Raw genomic sequence first — 12511 nt, forward strand, 5'->3', positions numbered from 1 at the left:
GTCCAGACTCACAATGCTGATTAAAGAGTATCGCATCCCCATGCCCATGAGCGTGGAGGAGTACCGCATCGCCCAGCTCTACATGATCCAGGTGAGGCAGCAATCTCAAACTCTAACCCAACTTGGATTTACATTATTTTTCTCACATGTTTTTGTCAAATTGTATTTTATTACACAAAAAAACGTCGCCAAGGGCTTTCCACAGAACAGTACAGAATGTTCATACTCTTGCAACTGAAATAATCAATGAATGGGCATTTACCATTATTCAATATTACTTTCCTTTTTTATTCTGTACGTTTTCAAACTGTATGAAAGACCTGTGGGTAAGGGAGGAAGTTGAATTGAACGGCAGACGAGGTTGGTTGAACCTCTGCCAATGAGCTGTGCGTAGGTGTGGATAGATACCCAATCCCTGATCAGTAGTTAATTAAGGGCAGCCAGTCAGGGGAGCGGGGGCGGGGCTTCCTGGTGACCCTGATCAGATGTTGAGGTCTGAGGTCGTCGTCGGAGCGAGGATGGCTCCCCGACCTGAAGCCCAGACAAGGCTCGGGGTCAAAGGTTAATGTGAGGCACGTCAGCCCAGCTGGCTCTCAATATGCACACACACTGGATTATTACCACACACACTCTTGGTTACTACCACACACGCGCACACACACTGTGGATAAAATAAGAAAGCTCAAAGTCCCATTAGTCATAAGTAGCTATTAGCATTACTTGGACTTGTAATATATCAGCAGTGGAGCCTCCTGTTGGACTGAGCTCAGCTCTGACAGACCGACACAATCTCCCAGGAAGTAATCCCAAGGGATTATGGGTGATTGAGTCACCTGGCGACTCCTGACGTAGTAAACTCACCCATCACACACACACACACACACACACACACACTGACGGCATCGGACAACGTTGGAAACCTGACCCATCGGCTTCCTGTTAGTGCTGATTTAGCCGTGTTTGTGTGTGTTTGTGTTCCTGCACATGTGTGCACTCGGAGCATCGAGTGAGCATTGAAGGCGGCTGTGGGGAACGAACACACAGATGAACAGGAGTCAGTAAGGGAGTCAGGTGGCTGAGCGGTTAGAGAATCGGGCTAGTAATCTGAAGGTTGCCAGTTAGATTCCCGGCCGTGCCAAAATGACGTTGTGTCCTTGGGCAAGGCACTTCACCCTACTTGTACTTCCTGTAAGTCGCTCTGGATAAGAGCGTCTGCTAAATGACTAAATGTAAATGTCCCTGTCAGATGAACAGGAGGAGCTATGGAGCGTCTCTGTGCGGGTCCCTGCTCTCGCTCCTCTGGCTGCGGCTGGAGGGGCCGCACGCAGCGCAGGGCTGTTCACACGGACGACCCGCCTCCCTGCCTCCCTGCTCCCTGCCTCCGCCCTCAACCCGGCGGGGCGTCACGGCACAGCCCAGGCTGCCATGGCAACCGGTGACATCAGCAGCGTGGCAGCGTTTGTTTTGCGGTTGTGAGCGATGAGAGAGAGAGAGAGAGAGAGAGAGAGAGAGAGAGAGAGAGAGAGAGAGAGAGAGAGAGAGAGAGAGAGAGAGAGAGAGAGAGAGAGAGAGAGAGAGAGAGAGAGAGAGAGAGAGAGAGAGAGAGAGAGAGAGAGAGAGAGAGAGAGAGAGAGAGAGAGAGAGAGAGAGAGAGAGAGAGAGAGAGAGAGAGAGAGAGAGAGAGAGAGAGAGAGAGAGAGAGAGAGAGAGAGAGAGAGAGAGAGAGAGAGAGAGAGAGAGAGAGAGAGAGAGAGAGAGAGAGAGAGAGAGAGAGAGAGAGAGAGAGAGAGAGAGAGAGAGAGAGAGAGAGAGAGAGAGAGAGAGAGAGAGAGAGAGAGAGATATAGGGGGATAGAGTAGAGAGAGAGAGAGAGAGAGATATAGGGGGATAGAGTAGAGAGAGAGAGAGAGAGATATAGGGGGATAGAGTAGAGAGAGAGAGAGAGAGATATAGGGGGATAGAGTAGAGAGAGAGAGAGAGAGATATAGGGGGATAGAGTAGAGAGAGAGAGAGATATAGGGGGATAGAGTAGAGAGAGAGAAAGATATAGGGGGATAGAGTGAGAGAGAAAGATATAGGGGGATAGAGTGAGAGAAAAAGATATAGGGGGGGAGAGTGAGAGAGAAAGAGATAGGGAGGAAAGTGAGAGAGAAAGAGGGAAAGATCCAGGCGAGGAATCGCTGTGATGCAGCCACGGCGTTGCCATGACAACGCTACGCTGCCGATTTTGTCTTACCTTTTGACTAGTTAGTCCGTCAGTGGTGGGTTTTGCCGTTTGTGTGTGTGCGCGCATGTGGGTGTGTGTGCTTGTGTGTGTGTGCTTGTGTGTGTGTATGTGCTTTTGTGTGTGTGTGCTCGTGTGTGGGTGTGTGTGCTTGTGTGTGTGTGTGTGTGTGCTTGTGTGTGTGTATGTGCTTTTGTGTGTGTGTGTGTGTGTGTGCTTGTGTGTGTGTGTGTGCTTGTGTGTGTGTGTGTAGCCAGCTAATTACGGGGGGGGGCTTGGGGGTGGGGGGGGGTTTGACCCCCCTAATTAAGACTGGGACCCCCCCAAAAGAGGTAAAAACAACAGGTCTGGGGGGTCGATACATTTATATATCTGGAGAAGAAGTTGACCCCTCCGATCGTTACTTTGTAACAATGTCAAACGGGACCCCCCGTTTGTCATTGTATAATTTGCACTCTGAGCCAGAGGAATCTGCTAAGATCACAAAGCTACACAGAGATAGTCAGAAGAGCGGACTAGCGAAAACGACAGTGTTGGACGAAAACAGAACGTTTCTCTCCCTCCTGTAACCTGGGACGCACACAGCCCTGCGATGCAGCACACACCCGTCCTGGGGCCTCCAGGTCTGGGGAGATGTGAAGCCCAGCCACCCTGGAGGACTGTTTTATGCTAACCTTGCGGTATCATATCAATTATTCAGGGGTAGCTCAGCCCCGCAGACACGAAACCCTCAGCAAAGCTAGCTCTATTAGAATTAATCTGACGTCTCTCAGAGCTGGAACTAAAACGACCTAATCATTTCTTTCTATCTTTCTTTCTTTCTTTAATTCCTTTGGCTTCTCAAGTAATTTTTCCTACTGTAATTATCTTATTCAGAATGTTTCTTTGTCCTTGGTCAGAGACACACGAGTCGTCCTGTGAAGGCCAAGAACATGTTTTGTTTTTTTTCTTTCCTCAAAGTGTGTGAATGTGTATGATTGCTCGTGAGTTCGTGTTTGTATGTCTCTCTGTGTGTGTGTGTGTGTGTGTGTGTACAGTGTGTGTGTATGTGTGTACAGTGTGTGTGTCAGGGTTAACAGGAAGTCTCCTGTCAGCACTAATAAAGAACTGTTGTGCTGCCATAACCCTGGGAACAGATGCAGTCACAGCAGAGAGAGATAGAGAGAGAGATGGAGGGAGAGAAATAGAGAGAGAATGATAAAGAGTGATGATGAGAGAAAGTGAGAGAGATAAAGAGAGATGGAGCAAAAAGAGAGCGAGGGCAAGTGTGAGAGAGAGAGGGTGAGAGAGAGCGAGAAAGAGAGCGAGAGCGAGAGAATGTGTGTGTGTGTGTGGAGGCAAGTCTCAGAAGTTGCAGACTCAGTAGCAACTGCTTCCAGTTCACTGCAGAGCAGGTGAAGGTGTCAGCATGAGAGTGCACGTGGAACAAGCAAGAGAGTGCACGTGGAACATGTGACTAGAAGCCACTGGCGTTTCTGTCTGGGCGGATGTTGCTTCTCTCTCTCTCTCTCTCTCTCTCTCTCTCTCTCTCTCTCTCTCTCTCTCTCTCTCTCTCTCTCTCTCTCTCTCTCTCTCTCTCTCTCTCTCTCTCCCCCTTTCTTCTCCCTCTCTCTCTCTCCTGTGTTACAGGGTGTGTTACATTCTGAGCTGGATGTGTTACAGGGTGTGTTACAGGGTGTGTTATAGGGTGTGTTACAGTCGGAGCTGGGTGTGTTACAGGGTGTGTTACAGGGTGTGTTACAGGGTGTGTTACAGTCGGAGCTGGGTGTGTTACAGGGTGTGTTACAGGGTGTGTTACAGTCGGAGCTGGGTGTGTTACAGGGTGTGTTACAGGGTGTGTTACAGGGTGTGTTACAGTCTGAGCTGGGTGTGTTACAGGGTGTGTTACAGGGTGTGTTACAGTCTGAGCTGGATGTGTTACGGGGTGTGTTACAGGGTGTGTTACAGGGTGTGTTACAGTCTGAGCTGGGTGTGTTACAGGGTGTATTACAGTCTGAGCTGGATGTGTTACAGGGTGTGTTACAGGGTGTGTTATAGGGTGTGTTACAGTCTGAGCTGGATGTGTTACAGGGTGTGTTACAGTCTGAGCTGGGTGTGTTACAGGGTGTGTTACAGTCGGAGCTGGGTGTGTTACAGGGTGTGTTACAGGGTGTTTTACAGTCTGAGCTGTGCGTGTTACAGGGTGTATTACAGTCTGAGCTGTGCGTGTTACATGGTGTATTACAGTCTGAGCTGGATGTGTTACAGGGTGTGTTACAGGGTGTGTTATAGGGTGTGTTACAGTCGGAGCTGGGTGTGTTACAGGGTGTGTTACAGGGTGTGTTACAGTCTGAGCTGTGCGTGTTACATGGTGTATTACAGTCTGAGCTGGATGTGTTACATGGTGTATTACAGGGTGTGTTACAGGGTGTGTTACAGTCGGAGCTGGGTGTGTTACATGGTGTATTACAGGGTGTGTTACAGGGTGTGTTACAGTCGGAGCTGGGTGTGTTACAGGGTGTATTACAGTCTGAGCTGGATGTGTTACATGGTGTATTACAGGGTGTGTTACAGGGTGTATTACAGTCTGAGCTGGATGTGTTACAGGGTGTATTACAGTCTGAGCTGGATGTGTTACATGGTGTATTACAGGGTGTGTTACAGGGTGTGTTACAGTCGGAGCTGGGTGTGTTACATGGTGTATTACAGGGTGTGTTACAGGGTGTGTTACAGTCGGAGCTGGGTGTGTTACAGGGTGTATTACAGTCTGAGCTGGATGTGTTACATGGTGTATTACAGGGTGTGTTACAGGGTGTATTACAGTCTGAGCTGGATGTGTTACAGGGTGTGTTACAGGGTGTGTTACAGGGTGTGTTACAGTCGGAGCTGGGTGTGTTACAGGGTGTGTTACAGTCGGAGCTGGTGTGTTACAGGGTGTGTTACAGGGTGTGTTACAGGGTGTGTTACAGGGTGTGTTACAGTCGGAGCTGGGTGTGTTACAGGGTGTGTGAGGCAGCAGGGCGTGGAGCTCATCTAAGGGCTTTCAGCTCCTTGCTTCAGCTACTTGCCTTAATCACATTACCTGCTACATTACAGCAATTTTACAGCTGTTTTCCTCCTCTGACCTTCACTCCTCCTGTCTCTCCCCAAAGCCTGTGAGACCGCTTATGCTCAGAGCTAATGCTCAACCAACTCCTTTGGCCTCTGATTTTGCCATCTGGATCGCTTGACTACTTCTGGTTATAATCAGAATAACAATTTAGAAATTATAAAGCGATTCTCTGTTTTAGATATCTTTCCGCTGGGAGGGTTACAGATTGACGGCGATGTGTTCGAGAGGCGCCGGAAACCTCCCTGCACTTCCACACTTCATTCGAGAATTATCTCATTGAAATGCCACAATTTCTGAATGGGTTTGGAAATAACGTCAGATAAACCTCCGCCCGTGTGCCCCGAGCCTCCGAGCACGTCTTGTGGGATAGCCTTTAAGTAAGAGTAGTCTGTTAATAATATAAGATGTAATCCTATCCCCCACCCTGCCACAGATCCACCCCACAGCACCCCTCGCCCCCCTCCCTAGGGGGGCAGGTTAATGCAGGAGACCGGCTTAGACAGGATCGGTTGGGCTCGGCCACCTGCTGTCACTCTGCGTACACTGCAAATTGTTCTGCTTGCCAAGATTTACAATCTCAGTTCTGGAAATATAATATTTATTATCTTGTTTCAAAAATGATTTACTAGTTTTTATCTTTTAATTTGTGGTATATTCTTAAGCCTACTTATTTCTAGACTGGAACCAACTTATTTTAAGATATCTTGTCGAGGAAAATTATCTGTCCATGCAGCAAGATAATTTCACTAGCATTAAGTCATTTTCTCTTCAAATTTTGTGTTAATTTCTTGTATTTTAGCAGACCTTTTTTGCTGTGTAAGCGTGCCTCGCAGTGCGCCTCGTTTCTGTGACTCCTCTCTCTCACCCTCTCGTGAACTGAGGAGCACAAATAGGGAGTCAGGTGGCTGAGCGGTGAGGGAATCGGGCTAGTAATCTGAAGGTTGCCGGTTCGATTCGCCGGCCGTGCTAAATTACGTTTTGTCCTTGGGCAAGGCACTTCACCCTACTTGCCTCGGGGGGAATGTCCCTGTACCTACTGTAAGTCGCTCTGGATAAGAGCGTCTGCTAAATGACTAAATGTAAATGTAAATAGACCAAACCCACACGCTTGCATTGTACAGGGTATAACACATGGGCACCCAAGGTTTCTTCCATTTTTTTCTCCTCTAGTGAGTTTTTCCTTGTCTTCCTTGAGGGTTTAGGTTGGTTGAGGGGCAGTTCTATGGGCGTATGTGAAGCCCTCTGTGACATGCTTGCATGTAAAAAGGGCTATACAAATACATTTTGATTTTATTTGGCACAAACACACAGACGCAGAGTCAAGTCCAGCTAGTTATCAGACTAACTACGGTTAATCCTCGGAGGGGAGGAGAGGGGAGGCAGGGAGCGTGAAAATCGTGTACAGATATTGATTACTGCAGCAGCTGTCATTTCACTGCTGCAGATGACAGTAAACACCCTGCTTCTGAACGAGGAAGAGGGGCGACCCATCATCACCCAGCCCCCGTCTGCACGATGCCACAGGAGTAGAGGAAGAGGAGGAGAGGAGGAGGAGGGGATGGGAGGGGAGGAGAGGAGGAGGGGAGAGGAGGAGGGGAGAGGAGGAGGGGAGGAGGGAGGAGGAGAGAAGAGGAGGAGGGGAGGAAAGGAGGGGAGGAGGGGAGGAGGGGAGGAGAGGAGGAGGAGGAGGAGGAGGAGAGGAGGAGGAGAGCAGGAGGGAGGAAAGGGGGAGGGGGGAGAGTAAGAGCGTAGATCAGCCAAGGGGGCAGATGAAGAGGATGAGGAGGGGGAGATGAAGAGAGAGATTTATTGATGTCGCTGTCTTCCTCAGAGAGAGATATTTATATCAAGCCAAGTTGTTGTGGTGTATTCGTGAGTGCTCCTTTACCAGAGCATGGTTCTGTGGAGCCAGGCTGTTCTGGGAAGTTTGACAGTACACAGTCGCAGCCTGCAACCAACACACTTCTTCATATGTACATCTACATTTGATCCTCAGTGGTTAGAGCATTTTACTGCAGACTAGGGAGTCGTGGGTTCAAATCTCCCCCTTCTGCCTTACGCCGCTTTGGAGAAAGGCGTCGGCTAAGTTATCACATTGTTATTGTTCTAGTATAATTTTAATGGATGCTCGCTGACAGTCTGACCACTGGGAGCACTGTCTGACTCTCTCCCTCCTTCCCTCTCTCCCTGTTCTCCACTCCTCCCTCCCTCCTTCCCTCTCTCCCTGTTTTCCACTCCTCCCTCCCTCCTTCCCTCTCTCCCTGTTCTCCACTCCTCCCTCCTTCCCTCTCCCTGTTCTCCACTCCTCCCTCCCTCCTTCCCTCTCTCCCTGTTCTCCACTCCTCCCTCCCTCCTTCCCTCTCCCTGTTCTCCACTCCTCCCTCCCTCCTTCCCTCTCTCCCTGTTTTCCACTCCTCCCTCCTTCCCTCTCCCTGTTCTCCACTCCTCCCTCCCTCCTTCCCTCTCTCCCTGTTCTCCACTCCTCCCTCCCTCCTTCCCTCTCCCTGTTCTCCACTCCTCCCTCCCTCCTTCCCTCTCTCCCTGTTCTCCACTCCTCCCTCCTTCCCTCTCCCTGTTCTCCACTCCTCCCTCCTTCCCTCTCCCTGTTCTCCACTCCTCCCTCCTTCCCTCTCCCTGTTCTCCACTCCTCCCTCCTTCCCTCTCCCTGTTCTCCACTCCTCCCTCCCTCCTTCCCTCTCTCCCTCCTCTACCCCTCCCTCCCTCCGTCCCCCCCTGCAGAAGAAGAGCCGGGAGGAGAGCTGTGGCGAGGGCAGCGGGGTGGAGATCCTGGAGAACAAGCCGTACGAGGACGGCCCCGGAGGCTCGGGCCAGTACACGCACAAGGTGTACCACATCGGCAAGCACATCCCCTCCTGGTTCTGCTCCATCCTGCCCCAGGCGGCGCTCCGCGTGGAGGAGGAGTCCTGGAACGCATACCCCTACACCCGCACAAGGTGACACACACACACACACAGTGACACACACACACACACAGTGACACACACACACACTGTGATACACACACACACACAGTGACACACACACACATACAAAGTGACACACACACACACACAGTGAGACACACACACACCCAAAGTTACCCCCACACACACCGACAGGGTGTCCGGCCCGTACTGACGGCCCCCTCCCTCCCCCAGGTACACGTGTCCGTTCGTGGAGAAGTTCTCCATCGACATCGAGACGTACTACAAACCAGACACTGGGAACCAGGCAGACGTCTTCAACATGTCCTCTGCCGAGAAGAGGCAGCGCACCGTAGGTGTGTTACACACTCACACACACACACACCCACACGCTCAACATTTACATTTAGTCATTTAGTCATTTAGCAGACGCTCTTATCCAGAGCGACTTACAGTAAGTACAGGGACATTCCCCCCCGAGGGTGAAGTGCCTTGCCCAAGGACACAACGTCATTTGGCACGGCCCGGGAATCGAACTGGCAACCATCTGATTAATAGCCCGATTCCCTAACCGCTCAGCCATCTGACCCCTTCATACACTTACATACACTCACTCTGTGTGTATAAGTCTACATGTAAGTGTGTCCCCGTGTGCAGGTATGTATTTGTGTGTGTGTTTGTATACGTGTACATGTAAGTGTGTGTCCGTGTGCAGGTATGTGTGTGTGTGTGTGTGTGTGTGTGTGTGTGTGTGGGGAGCTGCTGGCGTCATGCTGCAGTGCCACAGAACCCCAGTGGAGTGTGGGATAGGTGTGTCGTCTGGATCAGACAGCCTGCCTGCAGGGGAAGTGCCCCCTGTGTGTGATTACATAACTCACACACACACACACTCTTTTACACACACACACACACACACACACTCAGATACAGACATTCACGTCAAGTATAGAACTGATCACAGAAATAAGGGGGGTCAGATGGCTGAGCAGTTAGGGAGTCGGGCTATTAATCAGAAGGTTGATTGATTCGATTCCCAGCCGTGCCAACTGACGTTGTGTCCTTGGGCAAGGCACTTCACCCTACTTGCCTCGGGGGAATGTCCCTGTACTTACTGTAAGTCGCTCTGGATAAGAGCGTCTGCTAAATGACTAAATGTAAATGTAAATACATCTGCAGGATACAGAACTCTTTGTGTGTGGGTATGGTGTGTGTATGTGTGTGTGTTGTGGGAAGGTGTATTAACTTGTGCGTGTGTCTCAGACCCCATAGACATTGTGCGTGACCCCATCCCCCCTCACGAGTACCTGGTGGAGGAGGACCCCAAGCTGTACCAGTCAGTGAAGACCAAACGAGGCCCCCTGTCGGACGACTGGATCCAGGAGATCAACCAGCACCTGGACCAAAACCCCGTCATGTGCGCCTACAAGCTGTGCAAGGTGGAGTTCAGATACTGGGGCATGCAGTCCAAGATCGAGCGCTTCATCCACGACGTGGGTGAGTCTGGACACTGTGTGTGTGTGTGTGTGTGTGTGTAAGTGTAAGTGTATATGTAGCCCATTAGAGAGTGTACTGAGCAGATATCTGGTGGAGACACCTGACTGAGTTTTCATTGCTTTCCCCTTGGCTCTCTCCTCTAATATTTGCTTGTGGTTCAAGCTTGACTTGCCGTTATCTCAGTGTGTGTGTTTGTGTGTGCTTGTACCTGTATGTTTGTGTATGTATTCGCATGTTTGTGTGCGCGTGTGTGTGTTTGAGTTTCTGTGTGTATCTGCAGGTGTCAAACTGAGACCGTCTAATTTGACTATATGAAGAGCCACAGGCTCCTGTCTTCATAATGATTAACCACAGCTTAATGAAAGCTTGCAGGATGGAAGGAGAGAGGGAGGGAGGCCAAGGGAGGGGAGGAAGGAGAGAGGGGGGGAGGAAGGAGGAAGGAGAGAGGGAGGGAGGAAGGAGGAAGGAGAGAGGGAGGGATGCGAAGGGAGAGGAGGAAGGAGAGAGGGTGGGAGGAGAGAGGGAGGGGAGGAAGGAGGAAGGAGAGAGGGAGGGAGGAGAGAGGGAGGGGAGGAAGGAGAGAGGGAGGAAGGAGAGAGGGAGGGAGGAGAGGAACAGAGACCGTGACAGACAAAGAGAAGAACAAAGGGAAAAGCAAGTGCATTGAAAGGAGAGGAAGAAAAAGGGATGGAGAGAGATAGAAAGAGAGAGAGATGGGCGGGAGAAGAGAGAGCCGCTTCTCTCTGTACCAGGAAACATTAATCCTGCCTCGCCGAAAGGAGGCAGGATTAATTTCCTGCCAGCGTTCTGCTGTCAGCTCCTTAGTCTGCTTCATTAAAGTGATCTACCGCTGTTTATATACTAACTGTTCCTGCGCCAGGTTCTGCCAGCATAGCCCAGCCTGGCACAGCCTAGACTAGCCTAGCCTAGCCCAGCCTAGAACAGCCTAGCCCAGCCTAGCCTAGCCTAGCCTGGCACAGCCTAGCCCATCCTAGCCTAGCCCAGCCTGGCACAGCACAGCACAGCACAGCCTAGCATAGCATAGCATAGCATAGCATAGCATAGCATAGCATAGCATAGCCCAGCCTGGCACAGCCTAGCCTAGCCTAGCCTAGCCTAGGCCAGCCTGGCACAGCACAGCACAGCACAGCCTAGCCCAGCCTGGCACAGCACAGCCTAGCCTAGCCTAGCCTAGCCTACTCACTCCCTCCAGCATCGACACAGGGTCTAATGAAGCTGCATGCTTCTCTGCTCCATCTTTCTGACATGCACCACCCTCCATGGTCGAAGGTATTCTCACCATGACACCCCTCCCCTCCCACTGGCCATGGGCTAATACCACCCGAACTCACCCAGTCCCTGGGGTTGACACTGCTGTAAAGTTGCCATCTACCCCCGTTTACCGACGACAGCAACGCCGTCATAAACTAAACAAACAGCTTTGCTCTAATAACGCTGCAAAGGCTCTAATCAATCAGTCAATAAACACAATGTTCCAGTGCCACACACACACACCCCCCTCCCCTCCATCCCTGGAAAAGTGCCCCTTTTCCAAACAGTTTCCAATGACGACTTCCCAGATGGTTATGTGTAACAAACCGTAAATATCAATGACAAAGCCTTGTTGCCGGGCTCTATGCTCTCCAGCCAGTGTGTTTCCAGTTCTCAGACCCCTTGTCACGCTAAAGAAAACCAAGCCCCTCATTCTCCAAGGCTTTCCTGGTCTCCTGCAGGGATGAGGAAAGGTGATGAGAGGGTTATGTCTCCTGCAGGGATGAGGAAGGTGATGAGAGGGTTATGTCTCCTGCAGGGCTGAGGAAGGTGATGAGAGGGTTATGTCTCCTGCAGGGCTGAGGAAGGTGATGAGAGGGTTATGTCTCCTGCAGGGATGAGGAAGGTGATGAGAGGGTTATGTCTCCTGCAGGGCTGAGGAAGGTGATGAGAGGGTTATGTCTCCTGCAGGGATGAGGAAGGTGATGAGAGGGTTATGTCTCCTGCAGGGCTGAGGAAGGTGATGAGAGGGTTATGTCTCCTGCAGGGCTGAGGAAGGTGATGAGAGGGTTATGTCTCCTGCAGGGATGAGGAAGGTGATGAGAGGGTTATGTCTCCTGCAGGGATGAGGAAGGTGATGAGAGGGTTATGTCTCCCGCAGGGCTGAGGAAGGTGATGAGAGGGTTATGTCTCCCGCAGGGCTGAGGAAGGTGATGGTGAGGGCCCACCGGCAGGCCTGGTGCTGGCAGGACGAGTGGTACGGCCTGACCATCGAGGACATCCGCCAGCTGGAACTGGAGACCCAGCTGGCTCTGGCCAGGAAGATGGCCCAGTTCAGCCAGGGGGAGGAGGGCCAGGCCGAGGCCCACGGGGCCCCCGCCTCCCCCCTGGAGCAGGAGCAGGAGGGGGGCGAGGCCCTGGGGGTGGGCGGCCAGGCCGAGGGAGGGGCGGCGGGGCTGGGAGACGCCCTGCAGAATAGAGGGGAGCTCACCAAGCAGTGGTCCACGTCCTCGCGCTCCTCCAACCTGTCGTCCAAGAGAGGGGGTGAGTCGGCGGGTCATTTTGTGGTGAGAGGGGGATTGATGTGGGTATAAGTTGGCGGTGAGATGGGGGTGAATTGGGAGTGAGTTGTGCGGTGAGTCGAGGGTGAAACGGCAGTGGATTTGGGGATGAGTTTGGGGTGGTAGTGGGGTTAGCTGGAGGTGAGAGTGGAGTGAGATGGGGGTTATTTGCATCGTCAAGGTGACAGTTTGTTTTTCTGTGTTCGTACAGCAAGCCCGTCTCACC

The 12511-nt window shown here is 51.5% G+C and overlaps 1 pseudogene; it reads left to right on the forward strand.

Moving 5' to 3' along the window:
- The first annotated feature begins 10 nt into the window (after positions 1 to 10).
- The window catches only part of LOC134039061 (membrane-associated phosphatidylinositol transfer protein 2-like), a 25070-nt pseudogene continuing 12569 nt past the window's right edge, over positions 11 to 12511 (forward strand).

The sequence above is a fragment of the Osmerus eperlanus genome, chromosome 18, assembly GCF_963692335.1.
Source record: "Osmerus eperlanus chromosome 18, fOsmEpe2.1, whole genome shotgun sequence".
In the NCBI taxonomy this organism is placed as follows: Eukaryota; Metazoa; Chordata; class Actinopteri; order Osmeriformes; family Osmeridae; genus Osmerus; species Osmerus eperlanus.